Source organism: Lynx canadensis, chromosome F2, assembly GCF_007474595.2.
Source record: "Lynx canadensis isolate LIC74 chromosome F2, mLynCan4.pri.v2, whole genome shotgun sequence".
In the NCBI taxonomy this organism is placed as follows: Eukaryota; Metazoa; Chordata; class Mammalia; order Carnivora; family Felidae; genus Lynx; species Lynx canadensis.
Window position 1 is genome coordinate 33,414,407 of NC_044320.2, and position 16,431 is coordinate 33,430,837.

The following is a 16,431-nucleotide window of genomic DNA, read 5'->3' on the forward strand; positions in this document are numbered from 1 at the left end:
GTGCACCCACCTTCTCCCCCTCACCTGGCGCAGTTTCTGACCGTCCTGCCTCCCGTCGTCCACGCAGCCCCACCTGTGTGGCTTTGGGCAAATCACTGAATCGCTGTGCCACAGTGTCATCAACTCTCAAATGCTGAAAGTATTTTGTCTCCCTCACTGGATTGTCGGGAGGCTTAAATGAAAATATTTCAATCGACGTCTAACATATGATAAACCTTCAGTAAATGTCAGCAATTACTATTACTGTGCCTTCCCTTTTGCCTACAAGTATGCTTAAGTTTCTCCTTCGTTTGTTTGTTTGTTTGTTTGTTTAATTGTTATTTATTTTTGAGAGAGAGAGAGAGAGACAGAGCGTGAGCGGGCAGGGGCAGAAAGAGAGGGAGACACAGAATTTGAAGCAGGCTCCAGGCTCTGAGCTGTCAGCACGGAGCCTGACGCGGGGCTCAAACTCACACACCATGAGAACGTGACCTGAGCCGAAGTTGGACGCTCAACCGACTGAGCCACCCAGGCGTCCCAAGTTCCTCCTATCTTGTAGAAATTTCTTGACCAATTTATTTTTGACTCAAGCTATTTTGATTCTAGTGGTCCTTTCTTCCCAGCCCAGTTTGGAAGAGGAACCCGTATTTACATTCTCACTTTAAATCCGCTCCTCAAAACCTTGCATTCTTGGATCCACCCACAACAGCTGGACCAAGACTTGTCCCCAGTATTCGCCAGTCACCACATCCCAAGACAGCCCACTCACCCTATTAGGCGACACAAACATTCTCTTGTTGAAACTCACATTTCTATTGTCTTCAATGACATTGTACTGATTAATTCCCCAATTAATTTAACAAGGAGCCTTAAGGTACGTGCTACGTTTCCTTTTGTTAAACCTCACCAGGAAGGAGCTCAGGCAGGGTTTTATTCAAGTAGGGAAAATGAGGAACCGAGAATGGAAAAGACATCGAGGCCGCATGCAGTGATGGAAAGGACAGGTTGAACACCAGCCTCTGAGCACGTGGTCCAAAGCCCTACTCTGCAGCTTGAGCTATAACATAGCAGAGAATGCACTCAGTCCTCTTGTTGCAGAAAGCTTTGATGTTTTTTTGGTGACATGTGCCAGGCACTAAACTACGTGCCAGGATATAATGAAGCCCCTGAGCCTAGACAGACAAGGACATCAGTACAGTGTGGGAAGGACTGTGGCGGCGGCAGGAGGATGGCAAAGATCCCCCCTGTAGCTCCAGCAAGCCCTTCCCAATCTTCTCAATCTTCTGTGCAAGCCTCTCTCCCTCCACCCCCCCTCCTGAAGCCTCCTCCAGATGCTGCAAACCTTGAGCCACACTGCCGTTCTATTCAGCCCACACCCAGGAAGAACCAAGAGCCAGATCTTTTGCTTCCCTTCTATCCCTCATCGCAACCAGCACCTCAATGGGTAAATTCATCGCTGTTCCCAAGTGTCTAACACAGCACCTGGAACATAGTAGGAGTCAGGAAAAGCTTGTTGCATACACATATGTTAGCAATGAATCATAATGAAACAGAATCGGTGTAATTAACAGAGTATTTTGAGACCTCTTGAGGATAGAATTAACCCTTCCTTCTCTAGGACTGTGGGTCCTTTTAGGTCTTGTTATGTGTGGTGCGGGGAGGAGTGGTGGCAATAAATCAATGGTTAGTGCCCCCTGTTGCTATGGCATTCCAAGCCCCCAAGCAATTCTTGACTTTCACCGGCTGCTCTCTGAGTTTCTAAGGCATACAGTATACAATTCTGACAACTGCCAGCCATGAGTATTCTGGAAGACTTTGGAGTTCTAATATCCCACAGCACTGTCCCCAGCAGAGTCCTTGTCTTGAGAGAGCCTCTAAAAGGTTGGAGTTTGATCAAACCAAGTCACCAGTTACACACTCCTGTGGCCGCCCCTATCCCGTGCCTAACAGGAGTGTGTAACTGGTGACTCAGTTTGCTCAAACTCACCCTTTCAGCTGACTGCTTCGTGGGTCTGAGATCTCTTTGGGGGGATGATAAAAATGTTCTGAAATTAGAAAGTTGTGTTGGTTGCACAGCTTCATGAGTACGAAAAGCCACTAAATTGTACGCTTTAAAATGGTTACAACAGTCAATTTTATGTTGTATTATTTTGCCACAAGAAAACACTAAAAAAAAGGAGGCACACGTGACCGTTTTCAAAATACACTGATTCTTGTAAGTGAGGGATTTGGGAGTTTTGCTGGTTGGAAAGTTAGGAGGCAAGATGCAGAGAGGGGTGGAACAACAGGTGTCCTCATGACAATGGCGTACTTTAAGGAGCCCGGCTGCAACACCCTCAGCTGTCTCCCCAGAGGTAAGAAACCAAATCCTTGCAGATGATAGGTGACAGACTGTGAAATGGCCAGAGATTAGGACTCAGCAACCGTCCCTATGAAAACACTATTAAAACCAGAGCTGGTTATGTTAACAGTTTGGTTAGGGCAAAGTTGTAATAAGCATCCTGGCGATAAATTCATTTGTTAATTCCAGGAGAACTTCTGGATCAGCTGTCTGTGCCAGGCATTGGGCCCACACGCTTCATCCTTATCGGCTCTCCAGGGTCCACTTGCACAATCCACCCACTCCCCAGGCTGAACCCCTGTGAGATGGAACCTCCTAGTGACTTGGCTCATGGTCATGAGACATGACCACAGAGTTAGATTTACTGTGAACAGGCTCCTGGGCTCAGTGTCCAAGGGCCTGTGCTGGTCGCCCTCGTCTGCCCCTTTCCAGCTGCGCGGCTTGAGGCCTCTCTGAGCCTCCATTTCAACGGAGAACATTCATCCAGTCCATGTCGTAGGCTGGTTGCGAGGCACACACAAGATAAAATGTGAAATCTTTGAAACCCATCAGATGCCCGGTAAAAGCGCGTTTTTAGAGTAGGTGAAGGGCACAGGTTTTTGGAGTCAGACAACCAGCGTTCACCGGCGGGAAGATCGTTGACAAGAAACTTCCCGGGTCTGAGCCTCAGTTTCCTCCTACGTAATGGAGGCGGCAGCACCTTCACAAGTCTGCGGGGAGGTGCGGCTGAGACGGTGCACACACAGCAGCCCCCGGGGAGTGCGCGATCGGTAGCAAATTCTCCCGGCAGCGCCATCTCCCTGAGTCATGCAGGGCCCGCCGGGACGCGGCTGCAGGAAACCGGGCGGGACAGCGCCGCCTCCCACACGGCCCGCGGGGGCGCCCGGCACGGCCCGGCACGGCCCGCCAAGCGAGGCGCCGCCGCAGCCCAGGTGGGTGCAGCCCCCGCGGGGTGGTGGCGGCGGGGGGGAGGGGGGGAAGCGCGGCGGGGTGCGGCGGGGGGAACGCGGCTGGCGGGCGGGGCGAGCCGAGCTCGCCCGCCGCCCTCTGCGTCCCGCGCCAGAGCTTTCTAGACTCCCCTCGCCGCAGGCCGCCGTCCCGGGACTCATTTACTCCCCGCGCCCCGCCCCGCCCGGTTCTGCCTTCTTTTCTTAAGTGGTTTACAATACCCTGAGTTGCTTTACACCGTATGGCCAGGCTCGCTGTAAATAATTCTCTTGCCCTGGGAATTCTAGTAACAAGACGGCTGGCTTGCTTTCTAAAGGAACACGCTGCCCCCCTCCCCGTGCCCGACCTCCCCCCTACCCCCCCCCCCCCACCTCCCCAATCAATATTTACTGGCTCTGCACAGGCCCGCCTGGAGGGAGAGAGCTTTACAGCACATTAGGAAGATGTCGACGCGGCCCTCGGGGAGCTTGTGATAAAAACGCTACAGGGAGAGGAGTCTGAGAATCGCTAGGCTTCTGGGGAGTGTGCACGGATACTCTGCACGCGGCGCTGCCATTTCTAGAATTCCTGAGAAAAGGTTTTCTTGTGTAGGGTTTGCTTTGGTTATCCCCCCCCCCACACCCCCTTTGTAGGCAACAAAGGAAGAATGGAACTTCCTAAATATTAGGATCTACAATTATGCCACCGGATCTAAAGGGAAAGGGGAAAATGAAGACACGAGTCGCTGTTTCTGTTTATTCAGATTCTTCGGAGGACACTGGCTTCACAGGAGGAAGTACCCTGAGAATCACAGTGAGCCACGGTGTGGGCGAAGACTCAGGGCCCAGGGCTCAGAGCTTTCAGTGTGTGGCCCGGGGAAAGCCGCAGCACTTCTCTGACCCTCAATTTCTGGATCCGTGAAATGGACATAATACCTGCCCTGCTTACCTTACTGCATTGCCAGAAGAACAGCGCCGAGTGAAGTTTGTGAACAGTGAAATTTCATGCGTGTCACGAGTACAATAGGATTGTGATATCAGTGTCACGCTCAAAAACACACTCTGGAAGGTTGGTTTGTGGTTAAAAATGATTCAGACTGAGAGAGAGATTATAAAGGCCGCGGAGATTTACAAATAGATCGGTGAGATCACAGCAGGCACGGAAGGGCACTTTTGAGCCGATGGTGGAGACACTGAACAGGAAGTCTGGCAGTGGCACCAGAGGAGGAAGAGGTGTTGCTGGGTGCTACTGGAGGAAGCTGGAGGATTTGTTCCCTGACATGCAGGGGAAAGCGGTTGAGGAAACAGCTTATGCTGTGAGCTTATGATTTCGTGAGTCACTGTACCATCCATGTTGAAGGTCACATGCAAAAGCCAGAGACAGGAATAGGTGCGCCTTGCCGAGGTGATGACCGTGCCCGAGGACCTGTGGAGAAGACACGCGGGGCTGGGTGGTCCAGGAAGTGAAATGAGTTGGACACTCCAGGCAGGTTCTGAGAAAGCCCAGCAAGAGGCCGTGGGAGGAGGTCAGAATGAGCAACCGATATCTGGGCAGAGGCAGCTGACGGCTGTGGTCGGAGGCCAAGAAAACCAGTTCTGAAGGAGCTGGAATCCTAGGCAAGGTGGCAAGGATGCCGCTTGGCAGGGAAGGAAACCTGGCAGTCACCCTGGAACAGAACCAGAACTGCAGGGCTCCGGGAGGCTTGATGCCTGGGAGAGAGAAAGGAGGACTGTGTTTAGGTCTTGCTCCTCCAGACAGCAGGTTGGGATAGCAGGATCCTTGAGAGGTGGGACATATCTCATTCCTCTCTGTAGCCTCGCTACCTAGCACAGTGCCTGGCCTATGGAAGGCACTCAGCCAGTGTTCGTTGGAATGAACTGACAGATTGATGAACAGCAAATGAATAAGGCCAAATTCAAGATTCCCAACGAGCTTGGAATTTTTATTCCCTCTTTTGGTGGCTTTTGACTGCCTTAGGCTCTTTTCTAGTGCCATATAGCTAATGCCAGGACTACCCTCAGTGTCCCTCCTGAGAACTCTTGGCCATCTGGCATGTCTCCAGTCTCCTTCCTTTCTCTTTATAGGGTGTCTGCATTCAAGATGGCTGCGGTCCACTTAGTGGCTTGTTTCCATGGCAACGTGCTTCTTCATTAAGCTATACCCAACCCCTCTCTAGTTACTAGCCTTTGCTGTACCTTATTCAGTTCCCAGCCGTGTTTACATCCTGTCCTGATACAGAATGTCTTTCATTAAGGGAACATTGTCTTCTCAGAATTAACTTAAAAAATGCACTTAAACACATTATGGTATGACTTTTTTTTTCCAACTAGAAATATAAAATTTCTCCACAACTTCTGTGCCAAAAAATTAAGTTTCCTTGTCAGCCGTTTTCACTGGCTCTTTTCAAAGCTGTTTCCTCCACACATAGTGTATGCCAGCCCTGGAAAGAGTCTCCGGGAGAAGCATGTGGCTCCCAACATAATGTCTGGCTCTCACATTTTCACCTACATCTGGGGACTCTGCCCCCTGCTGGTCGTTGTCATGATTATAATTGCCAGCAGTCTTGCCCTCAGTACTGACGAATATGAACACTAACTCAAGAAAATAGAGGAACAAGAGTCACAGTGCACATTTAATTTTGTTACCGTGTCATTTTTATTAGACCCATCCATTTCTGTTTTTAAGGCTCCTGACGTGGTTTTCATCACTTTAATGAAGAAGGCTCTATCTGACCCATTATTAGAATCCATCTTGCTCTACTCACAGAGTGTGGCTTGCCCGTAGCTTTTTTCTCAGCTGTAAACTTGTAAGACTCAAGAAACACCGAGGTGGTGCCCACTACTGCCAGTTCAAGTTCTACCTTTCTTTTTGACATGGATTTTCACATCCGCTGGCAGAATTTCTGCCATGCAATCGCCACTTGCAGCCAGTGAGGGTAGGCTTGTCCTTGGTCCAACAGCTAGTCCCATTTCTCAGTTGGGGCCCGTCACCACTATTCCTCACCTTCCCATGAAGCACCATATTGATTCCCACATTCGGTATCTCCCACTTACTAGGCCTCTCATGGCTCAGCTCGGTGCATTGCCAAGATCTTCCACCCGGATCCTTTCCTCAAAGCTCAGTGGGACTCTACACAGCAGAACATTCATTGTGGCTAGGGTATAAACCCAAGTTCCTTAGAACAGCTTGAAAATCCAGTTTTGATTTCCCCTGCTCTTTCCATGCCTGCATTTAGAGCTAAAGTGCACCAGCGGATATGCAAAGTTCATCCTAACCGTGCAGTTGTGCTATGACCAATTTAGAAAAAAACATTGTCTAAAGAGGTGGTTCTGTATACTGTGCGTGGTGTAATTCTTATAGGGAAAGTGAAAGTCTTTGTCGTACTGGCTTGATCCGTGTCCCCTTCAAAAATACATTTCAGTCCTTAATCCCCGACACCCTGAACGTGACCTTATTTGGAATTGAGTCTCTGAAGGTATCATCAAATGAAAATGAGATCATAGTGGATTATGGTGGGCCCTAGTCCAATGACGGCTGTTCCTGTAATAAGCGAGAATAGGAAAGAAACCTGTCAGTGTGAAGACAGAAGAGAACGTGGAGTTAAGCTCCCATAAGCCAAGGAATGCAGAAGATTGCCAGCAACCACCCAGAAGGTAGAAGAGACAAGGAAGGATTCTTCTGTAGAGACTTTATTCAGCTTCTAGCTGCGAGAGTGTACATTTCTGTTGTTTTAAGGCACTCAGTTTGTGATAATTTATTATAGCAGCCCTAGCAAACAATACATTCACCAACCAGAAAACTAGAAAGAGGTGAGGGGTTCGACTCTCAAATGTTGTCATCGTTTTGCCTCCAATGTTCAGCTTCCCCCAAGGATAGATGGGAATTTGCCCATTTGGTTCTTGGAAGAGAATACTTTCTGTACTTTTGGACATAAGGGGAAAAAAATGCAGCGATTTCTTTCTCCCCTGACATTGGTAACGTTATTACCCATAATGCATTAGACACTTAGATTTGAGATACTACCTAAATATTTACAGCTCTTCCTAGAGTGTGACTGCGTGATATCCCAAAGAGAGGCTACTTGTGAACCACCCCTGACCGCACCACAGCCTGCCGGACCCTCCTCTGGTGCCCAGCTAATGAATTAAATGTGGCTGCTTGAGTGGTTTCATTAGCCTGCGAGGGCGGCAAAGCAACTTGGAGGTTGGATGTGATAAGTAATGCAGGTTACAAATGGCCATTAAATGTTCTTCCAAGGAAAATTGCTGAACAAAATGCTTTTAAACTTATTCTTTATTTTTTGTCTTTGGAGAAAGAGTTCTAGAGCTGGGGGTGATGGAGAAGCTCAAGTAGGGATGGATCCGAATCCACTGGTTTGGTAGGGAAATGATAGGAGCAGTCAGCACTGGTCAGAAGGGAAATTTAAGGGATGTGGCAGCAGTAGAATTGGTCGGACGTTGCACAGAAGCAGAGTTACAAACAAGGCTGACTCCTAGGCTGAGGAAATCTGAAAAACTTTTGGGTCACTGAGTGTGGTAGGGAATTCAAGATCAAGAAAAGCAAGAAAGAGGAAGTGAAGAGGAGGGTCTGTCAGACTCACAGGCTAATAAAACTTGGCGGAGCCCTCATAATCATTGGCTCCAAGTGCCACATCCTACGGACGAGACCACTTGGGGCCCAGAGAGATGAAGCGGTCAACCAGAGTTCCACGGCTAGCAAACGGGTAGAGCCAAAATCAGAATCCAAGGCCCCTCTCATAATCCAAATTAGAGACCAAGAACTGGAGAAAGACCTATGGATGTAGATTTTGTAGAACCCCACTTTCTAGCTGGCAACCCACAAAGGAGAATATTTGGAACAGAGATGACAAACCACAAACTCATGCTTTGACCTTTACTCTAGTTTTTAAAATGAGTAGTTAAATTTGTTTCTAACACCCAAAGGTCAGGTGAGTTCCCATGGCACTCTAGGTTGCTGGCTGCTCCGGGAAAAGTCAGTTGGTCTGTGAGAAACTAAGGAAGAGCTCCTTCGTGTCAGATGGGCCACAGGCTGGTGTACCTGCCCACCTGGCGGGCTTCACAGCTGATATCCCCCACCTGGCCCCGCTGGACCCTGGAGTTCACAACCCCTGGGAGAGGGGAAGAAAGGCAGGGGTCCTGAGCCTGCGGCTGAGAAGCAGAATTGGAAATGGCAGAGGGTGAAGGGAAGGAACCTGAAGACAAGAAGGCCCAGGGAGCCTAGGTCACAGAAGCAAAGGTCTCGTCCAGAAATCCAGGGGACGGGACGGGCTTTTCATCTATTTTTGGATAAAGTAACAGGATGTGGAAACCAAAAAAAGTGGGCAGTTCTCTGATCCTGCACAATGGTGATGACTTATGCAAAACATCCTCTTTCCTATTTTTAACTAGATCACAGAAGCTGCGTCAGAGGGCTCGTTGCTGACTAATCCTGTTGTGGTGCCTTTCTCTGAATTGCATAAATGCCATCTACATAGGCGAAAGAACATTTGAGAAGGGGAAAAAAGTCTGTAAAGACTATTGCACACAGAGCATTCTTATAAATAGTATTGTGAGTGAGATCAGGGTGTTCTGGGCCACCACTTTCTGGAAGTTGTCTAGGATTTCATGGTTGAATGATGCGGACATTCAGAGGAAACTATTCATTTAATTCAAGCTGAATCAGTGATCCCGCGACAGTTTTGTACTCCATAGCGACAACTCTTTTTCAGTAGGTAACACGGAGAATTATGCCGATTTTTCAGCAAAATTATTTTCTAGTTGTATAAATATCCCTGTGCCAGGAATACGTCTTTTATTGGAGAAAAGGACTCAGGAATGAGAGTGAAGGGTTCTCAATGCTTTATAAGCAAGAACCACATGGTGACAACGGCAGGGCTTTTTACTGAGACGGAGCTGTTGCAGATGCTGTGAGGGCCCTGCTCCAACCCCACCCCCCCACCCCCGCTTCAGTGCTCTCCAACTGACCGCCAGCTGCCAATCTCTGTGTCCCTTTGCCCGGGGGCTTTTTTCATAACCGAGGAAAGCCAGCGTGCCAAGGAATGAAAACCACCCAAAAGCAGCAGCAGCCCCAACCGGCAACTGGTAGGAGTTGGTGTATAAATACCCTAGTCCCTAGCATAACCCCTCGCATGGGGTCTACAAGCCATTTAAGACACAGAGTAAGTAGGCTGCTGGCTTTGCAAGGCAAATACCTTGCTAGAGTAATGCAGTAATATTATTGCTTTGTTTTCTGAGTGTGTGTGTGTGTGTGTGTGTGTAGTATATATAGTTTATATATATATAAACTATATATAGAGAGAGCTTGTATATATATGTATGTTTATATATGTAGTAGTATGTATAGTTCGTATATGTATATATGAAATGTATATACTCTGTGCATAAAGTATATGTATATAATCTGTGTATATAACAAATAATGTATATGGTGTGTGTGTGCATATGGCACTTTATACTTTGGAAGATAATACTGTTTTCCACTTGCAATGGTGCTTATAAAGCTTCTTTTCAGAATGAACTTGTTTAAGTAAAAATGCTGAATTGATTTAAAGAACATTTAAGTAAATGATAGAGTATAACCTCTACCAATATGCCACAAAAGTGTAGAGGTTGTGCATGAATGACTAAAGCCACACTGGTGTCTTCCCGCTCTCTTCTGCAGATCCCTCAGGTGCCTCAGAGACTGCCAAGGCAGGGAAGAGGAGTGACAGTGGCTTCAGGTCACCCGCCTCTCCTTCAAGCAAGGCATCTTGGTGTACTGGCCTGGGAATCGGTGATCTAAGGAGTGAACTAGGGGAAGGGATCTACCATTTCAAAGAACAATAGTTCACAAGTTTGAAATGTTCAGATGGAGTCCAGCACTCAATTTATCAAGAACTTGAGACCAAGAGAGTTTAAATGACATTTCTCAGCTCCCGTACGGAGTTTGTGACAGAGCTGGGACATGGGCCCATTCACGTGACCCCCATCCATGCTCTTCTGACTGTGCTCCCTCCCTCAGAGGCAGGGCTCAGGTAGGGCTTCAAAGGCAGGAGAAAGCAGGGCAGGGAGTGGGGAGAGAAGATCCTGGAGAGCACAGCTCTGCAGGGGAATCAGGTGACACTTTCCCGGGGCCAGGCAGGGAGAGCTTTTTAATAAAGGAAGGTGTTGGGCAGAGGGGGAACAAGGAATACAGTGGGGAAACATGTCGGGATCAGAGGAGAAGGAGCTTGAATGCCTGGTGGGGGGAGTGTGAACTCACAGGAAGTGTGGATCCGGGTCTCTGAGCTGGGAAGGGACGCATGAAAGCCATGCTTTGGGAGGCAGCACTGTAGAGAGCAACTAGGTTCAAATACTGCTTCCAGAGCCACTTACTTAGCCTCTCTGTGCTTTAGCTTCTTCTAACACACCCAAAACGGTATCTGGTACCTATTAAGGGCTCAGTAATGAGCCCTACTAAGGGCTATTATGATGTTTTCTATGAAGGACTGAATAGTGCCAAGAGAGGGAAGTGGCCTGGCTGAGCTAGGTAGTAGCAGAGACAGAATTAGAAATCAGGACTGATTTCTAATTCAACACTCTTTTTCTCTGCATCTTGTTTTAAAATGATGTCTTGTTTATTTTCTTGTCTGCGTTAGCATTTCCACTTGCAAAACATAATGCCTTTATTTAGTACAAACATACCTCCACAATGGTTTCCTTTTGGAAAAACAATTTCGATCGATGATTTCTCTCACTCCCTAATTAATATACCACAGTTAGAGTGAGCACTGCCTGCTTTGACAAAGCAGGGCTTTCAATTTTCAGATCTTCAGCCACTAACAGGGGAGTCTGACTTTAAACGGTATGAACTTGCGTATGACATTTAAATTTTAATAACTGTTCTGGTTGCTTCTTTGTGTCTGGAGAAAATAACGTTTATTTTGACCAAATGCTATCTTTTCCCTTTTTTCATCAGATAAATCATACTTATGACCTGAGAGCTTCTGTTGTTCTTTATGATTCACTGATCAACCGTGAACGAAGAAACAAATGCTGGAATTTTGGTGACAGCATATTGGTGATTCTCTCCAGGAGACTGCGGTCTCACAAAGAATCAGAGACCAAGGGAGGGCAGCTTCCTCAGAGATTCTGTAGCCCAGCTCATCCATCTTCATAGATGACAAAATTCAGCTCAGAAAGATGAGTTGAATTTTGCAAAGTCATCTGGCTATTTGGTGGTAAGAGGGATTTTGAACCCATTTGTTTTTTTGACTTGGAGTCCCCATTGCATCATGTCCTGCATCAACTCATGCATTTCTAAAAAGTCTTCCTGTATTATTAGGCAGGCAAATCCAGCTTGTTGCTTGGTTTTGCAAATAAAGTTTTATTGAAACACAGTCCCTTCACAAAAGATGTCTGCCGATCCCTGTTGTGTATCAAGCCTGGTTGAAACTCCTTTGTTGTTGTTGTTTGTTTCTGTGTTATGCTTTTTGTAAAAAATCTTGATGGATTAATAGGTCTTTCAGCAACAGGTAGAACGGAAGTTCTGTGTGCATGTCACACAACTGATGACATCGATACCACATAGATGTGTTCTTATTTATTCGGCATTCCATCCTCTCCAAAGCTTGCCACAGTTCTCTAGAACAGTGGTACCCCTATCTGCCTGATCATCTGCTCCATTCCATGAAATCCTTGAGAATACGGACTCCCAGGACCCTCCCCAAGTCTCCAGTCAGTGTATCTGAGTTTAGGTTTGGAAATCTGTAATTTTATTATTATTTTTGTAACCTCTGGAGGCCATTTTGATGATCAGCCAGCTTTGGGAACCTTTGCGCTGGGTAATGACTGGATGGACGTCTGTATCTTTGTTAGAGTCCTTTCCTTTCCTCCTGTTTGTCTCTAAGCCCATCCTCTTCCTGAGCCCCATGCTATGGGTCGTAGGTACATTGCTCCGCATCTTTGCTGAATGAGGCTGGCGGCAGGGGCGCCTTACACACCACACTAGTATGTCCTCAGTATCCAGTAGAGTAGTGCAGACACTTTCTGCCTTCATTGTAGTTATTTGACTGGTTACACTTTTATTTCTGTCATTGCCTTGTTCACTTTCCATTTGCATTTGCATAAAATTCCTCAAATGACAAATCCAACCCTGATTTCTTCTGCTTTCTGATTGTAAAAGTGAGGTGCATAGACAGCCAGAACTTAGATGATAAAAGCCTCGTATCCCCTGTACCCTGTTTTTCATCTTTCTTTCCTTTCCTGCTTTTAAAAATGTCACTGAAACCATTAGGGATTAAAACAAAAAAAGATTTAGAACCCTGAAAGTTTGTTGGTCTCAGCCATCCATTAATTTAAATTTTTCCTCCCTGCTGTTTGAGGGTTATGTTAGCCTAATAAAACAGGCTTTTAAATATATGTATATATATATATATATATGGCCACACTCAGTTCACATTCATTTTTTTAACCGGTTCCTCTCTCTTTCATTGCATAAATTAACTAAAATAATTGACCTCAATGGTCTTTTCGCTATGAATGACTTTGTGTGAGGAAGCTAGTTCTCACTTTCATAGAATGAGATAGGTTCATTTCTTTCTCTTAAGTGAATTAAGACAAAAATATATGATGTGCAAAGACTTCAATATGTCCCATGTTATAATTAGGATTGATGAGGTCCTAAGAAAGCAGCAGACATTGAATCAAAAGATAATGTTTAACCTGCCAAGTAGAACAATAAACAAGATCTATTACCGCAAAGGTGTTTAGAATTAGTGTATCTCACTCAGAGAGACACGACCAACAACAAATGCGAAACCAATGAGGACATCAGAATGACACTTGAAAGACCTTAACAAAACATGGCATCACGCTGGGATTCGCGAGATGAGAAATACTGACTTTGACCGTGATGCAATATCTTCTATAAGCCATTACAATTAGAGGCGAAAATGGAAGGGCTATTCAATTACTTTGGGCAGTATCTTTCCACCTGCATGAGATTAACAGGGCACATTTCACAATAGATGTCTCAAGAAATTTAACTAACCGTTCATTGAAATCTAAAGTGGATAGGCTGTAATTAAATAAGCATTTTATATCCCAGTTAGGCTGGCCCTAATGAGCAAGTCTAAATCTTGTTTTCAGGATCAAATTGCATTTTGTGACAGCACCTCCTTGCCAGTCTGTCCTTCCAATAGGGACAGGCATTTCAGAATAAGGGCAAACACCTAACAGATAAAGACAGCAGGGCACTCTCCAGGCTTGTGCACTGTTCAAAATCACAGTGCATTGGAAACAACAGGGATTACGCTAACTTCAGGAAGGTAATTTTGGTTTCAAGGAAATGAGGACCGATTTAGTAATCTTGGTAAACCAGGCGTTCATAACAGGCCAGGGCAGAGGACTTGGCCATGGTACCCTAAAGGTACCCACCTGCCCTGTGCCTTTGGCACTTCCTAAGCCTAGTGTGTATTGTTATTTATTGTCTAAGATCTGTCTGTCTTCCTGACTAGATTGAAGGCATCTCAAAGGCAGGGACCAAGGTTAACTGTTTGGGCATCATCAGTACCTTCCATGTGGGCTGTTTGAATGTTTGTTCTAGTTGGTGGTGATGCTCTTAGGTAGAATAAGTAAGTTAGTTAATTAACAGAATTTAGAAGCACAAAAGCATCCGATTCCTTCTAAAAATTTGGCAGTTCATTCTTTGCCTCTGTTAATACGGAACGGATTTCTCCGTAGGAGGAATAAATGTAAAATGAATACAAAAATTCACATATTGTATCCATTTGTTAATATATACATTTGTTTATTTAGAAAACACAACAAAGTACAAAATAATTGGGTGATTTGATTTAAATAAATCAAAACTGCAAATGCATCTTCACCTTCTCAAATCCTTTTTTGGTTGGAAGTCATACCGATTACATCAGCAATTGCCTGCGTGGGGGCTGCGGAACTGGTCCTACATGTTTCTTGTAGATATTGCAAGTTATTCCAAGGTTTAATAATTTGGGGGACATTCTGAGTGAAATGAGGTTTAAAGAGACTTCTTTATTATGGGGTTTCTCAAGTTTTTGAATTGTGCCAACATCCTTTACGAATCTTCAAAGTTAGAAGGCAGATGGTATGGATTTACTAACTCATGTAACTCTTCTTATGGAACAACTGAGAGACTGGTGTGGTCCGAGGAACACACTTTGGGAAATGTTGAATCAGACACATTTTTCATGTAGGCTCCTTCTGTTAGAGAAATCGCACAGTTGAATACCTGAGTTGAAAGACCTTCAATCTGTAAACCTTCTGGAATCATGGTTCTCAGTCTTGGCTGTCCATTAAAATCACCTGGGAGTTTTAAACAAGCCAGTGCTGAGGCCCCACCCGCAGTCAGCTAAAGTCAGGGTCTCTGAGGGTGAGTTTTCTGACCCATAAAATGGAAATAATAATACCTACCTCACAGAACTGTGAAACATAAATGAGACCATATATGGAAAATACCTGCTCTGTGCTTTCAACAATAGCCAAATTATGCAAAGAGCCCAATGTCCATCAACTGATGAATGGATAAAGAAGATGTAGTTTATAAATACAATGGAATACTACTTGGCAATGAGAAAGAATGAAATCTGGTCATTTGCAGCAATGTGGTTGGGACTGGAGGGTAATATGCTAAGTGAAGTAAGTCAGTCAGAGAAAGATATCATATGCTTTCACTCATATGTGGATCTTGAGAAACTTAACAGAAGACCATGGGGGAAGGGAAGGGGAAAAATAGTTACAAACAAACAGGGAGGGAGGCAAACCATAAGAGACTTTTAAATACAGAGAACAAACTGAGTGTTGATGGGGGTTGGGAGGGAGGGGAAAGTGGGTGATGGGCATTGAGGGGGCACTTGTTGGGATGAACACTGGGTGTTGTATGTAAGTCCATTTGACAACAAATCATATTTAAAAAAAATAAAAAAACATAAATAAACATAAAATAAAATAATGAAGATTAAAAAAATAATACATAGCATCTCCATTTAACTGTGAAAGAAAGAAAGAAAGAAAGAAAGAAAAGAAAGAAAGAAGAAAGAAAGAAAGAAAGAGAATAAATACCTGCTCTGGTGCCCGAAACAAAGTTTAGGCTTTGAAAAAAATGTTTCTTCCTAAGGATAGTGTGGAATTCCAGTGAAGAAATATAGAAGATATTATGAAAAAAGAAAATCACTGTTTGGCCACACCATGGTTCTGCATCGACAGATGCTAACAATATATGATGAGAAATAGGATGTTTGCATAGCCTAAGTATTTCCCCACAGTATACTTATTAATTACAAAGGGGAAAACAGTAATTTTACCATGGAAAAATCTGGCAGACTTCATCTTAACTAAACGATGAAAGGTAATCTCATCAGTAATGAGACATATCAACACCATGTGCTCCCTGGTACAAGGGGACACCGAGGAGACCACATCATGACTTCTGTAGTGCTCTTGCTGAAAATACATTATCTGGAGAAAGTATACAAGGAAACATCAGCAAACCCAAGTCAAACGTTTTTCAAAATTACTGGCCAATACTTTTCAAAAGTGCCGAGGTCATAAAAGAAAAAGACTGAAGAACTGTCCCTGACTGGAGGAGACTAAGAAGCTAAATGCACTGTGGGAGCTTGTATTGAATCAGGGACCAGAAAAGGAATATTAGTGGGACAACTGGCATGAACTCAATAAGTTCTGCACATTATCCATTTTTTTTCAAGATTGTTTACCAAATTTGTATAATCACACTACAATTCTATAAGATGTTAACACTGGGGATGATGGATGAAGGTAAATGGAACTCTACTATTTTGCAACTTTTCGGTAAGTCTGAAAAGTTTTCAAAATAAAAGCTTTCAAGATAATGGAATCAATATTTCAGGAGGTTTTTTTTCCCTCATGGGTGTTTGGAGTTTAGGGGAAATAGGCCTCTCTATATGCTGTATAGTCTACATTGAGCGTGGGAGAAAGTGGCTCAAGATGGGCAATTTAACAAGTATTTCCTGTGATTTGGAAACATGTGCTCCTGAGGCAACACTGTCATAAATACCAGATAGAGGATTTGGTAGAAGAGGGGAAAAAAACAAGTGATCCAGGAAAGAAGAGGGTAGGAGCCCAGGTAGTGGTAAGGAGAAATTAGGAGCTGCTAGAGATGGGTTTCAAAAAAAAGGATTTGTTTTT

General features: G+C 45.0%; 1 long non-coding RNA gene across 7 annotated transcripts; it reads left to right on the plus strand.

Annotated features, from left to right (window-relative positions):
* The first annotated feature begins 3,179 nt into the window (after positions 1 to 3,179).
* On the plus strand, positions 3,180 to 11,638 carry LOC115506298. 7 transcript variants are annotated; one of them, XR_003966301.1, is made up of 4 exons: positions 3,180 to 3,252; positions 4,011 to 8,974; positions 9,929 to 10,280; positions 11,204 to 11,638. It is a non-coding gene; the product is annotated as an uncharacterized LOC115506298 (long non-coding RNA). The 7 variants fall into 7 exon arrangements; XR_003966306.1 differs by lacking the exon at positions 4,011 to 8,974; XR_003966299.2 differs by lacking the exon at positions 3,180 to 3,252 and having other exon boundaries at positions 3,672 to 8,974.
* The last annotated feature ends 4,793 nt before the right edge of the window (positions 11,639 to 16,431 follow it).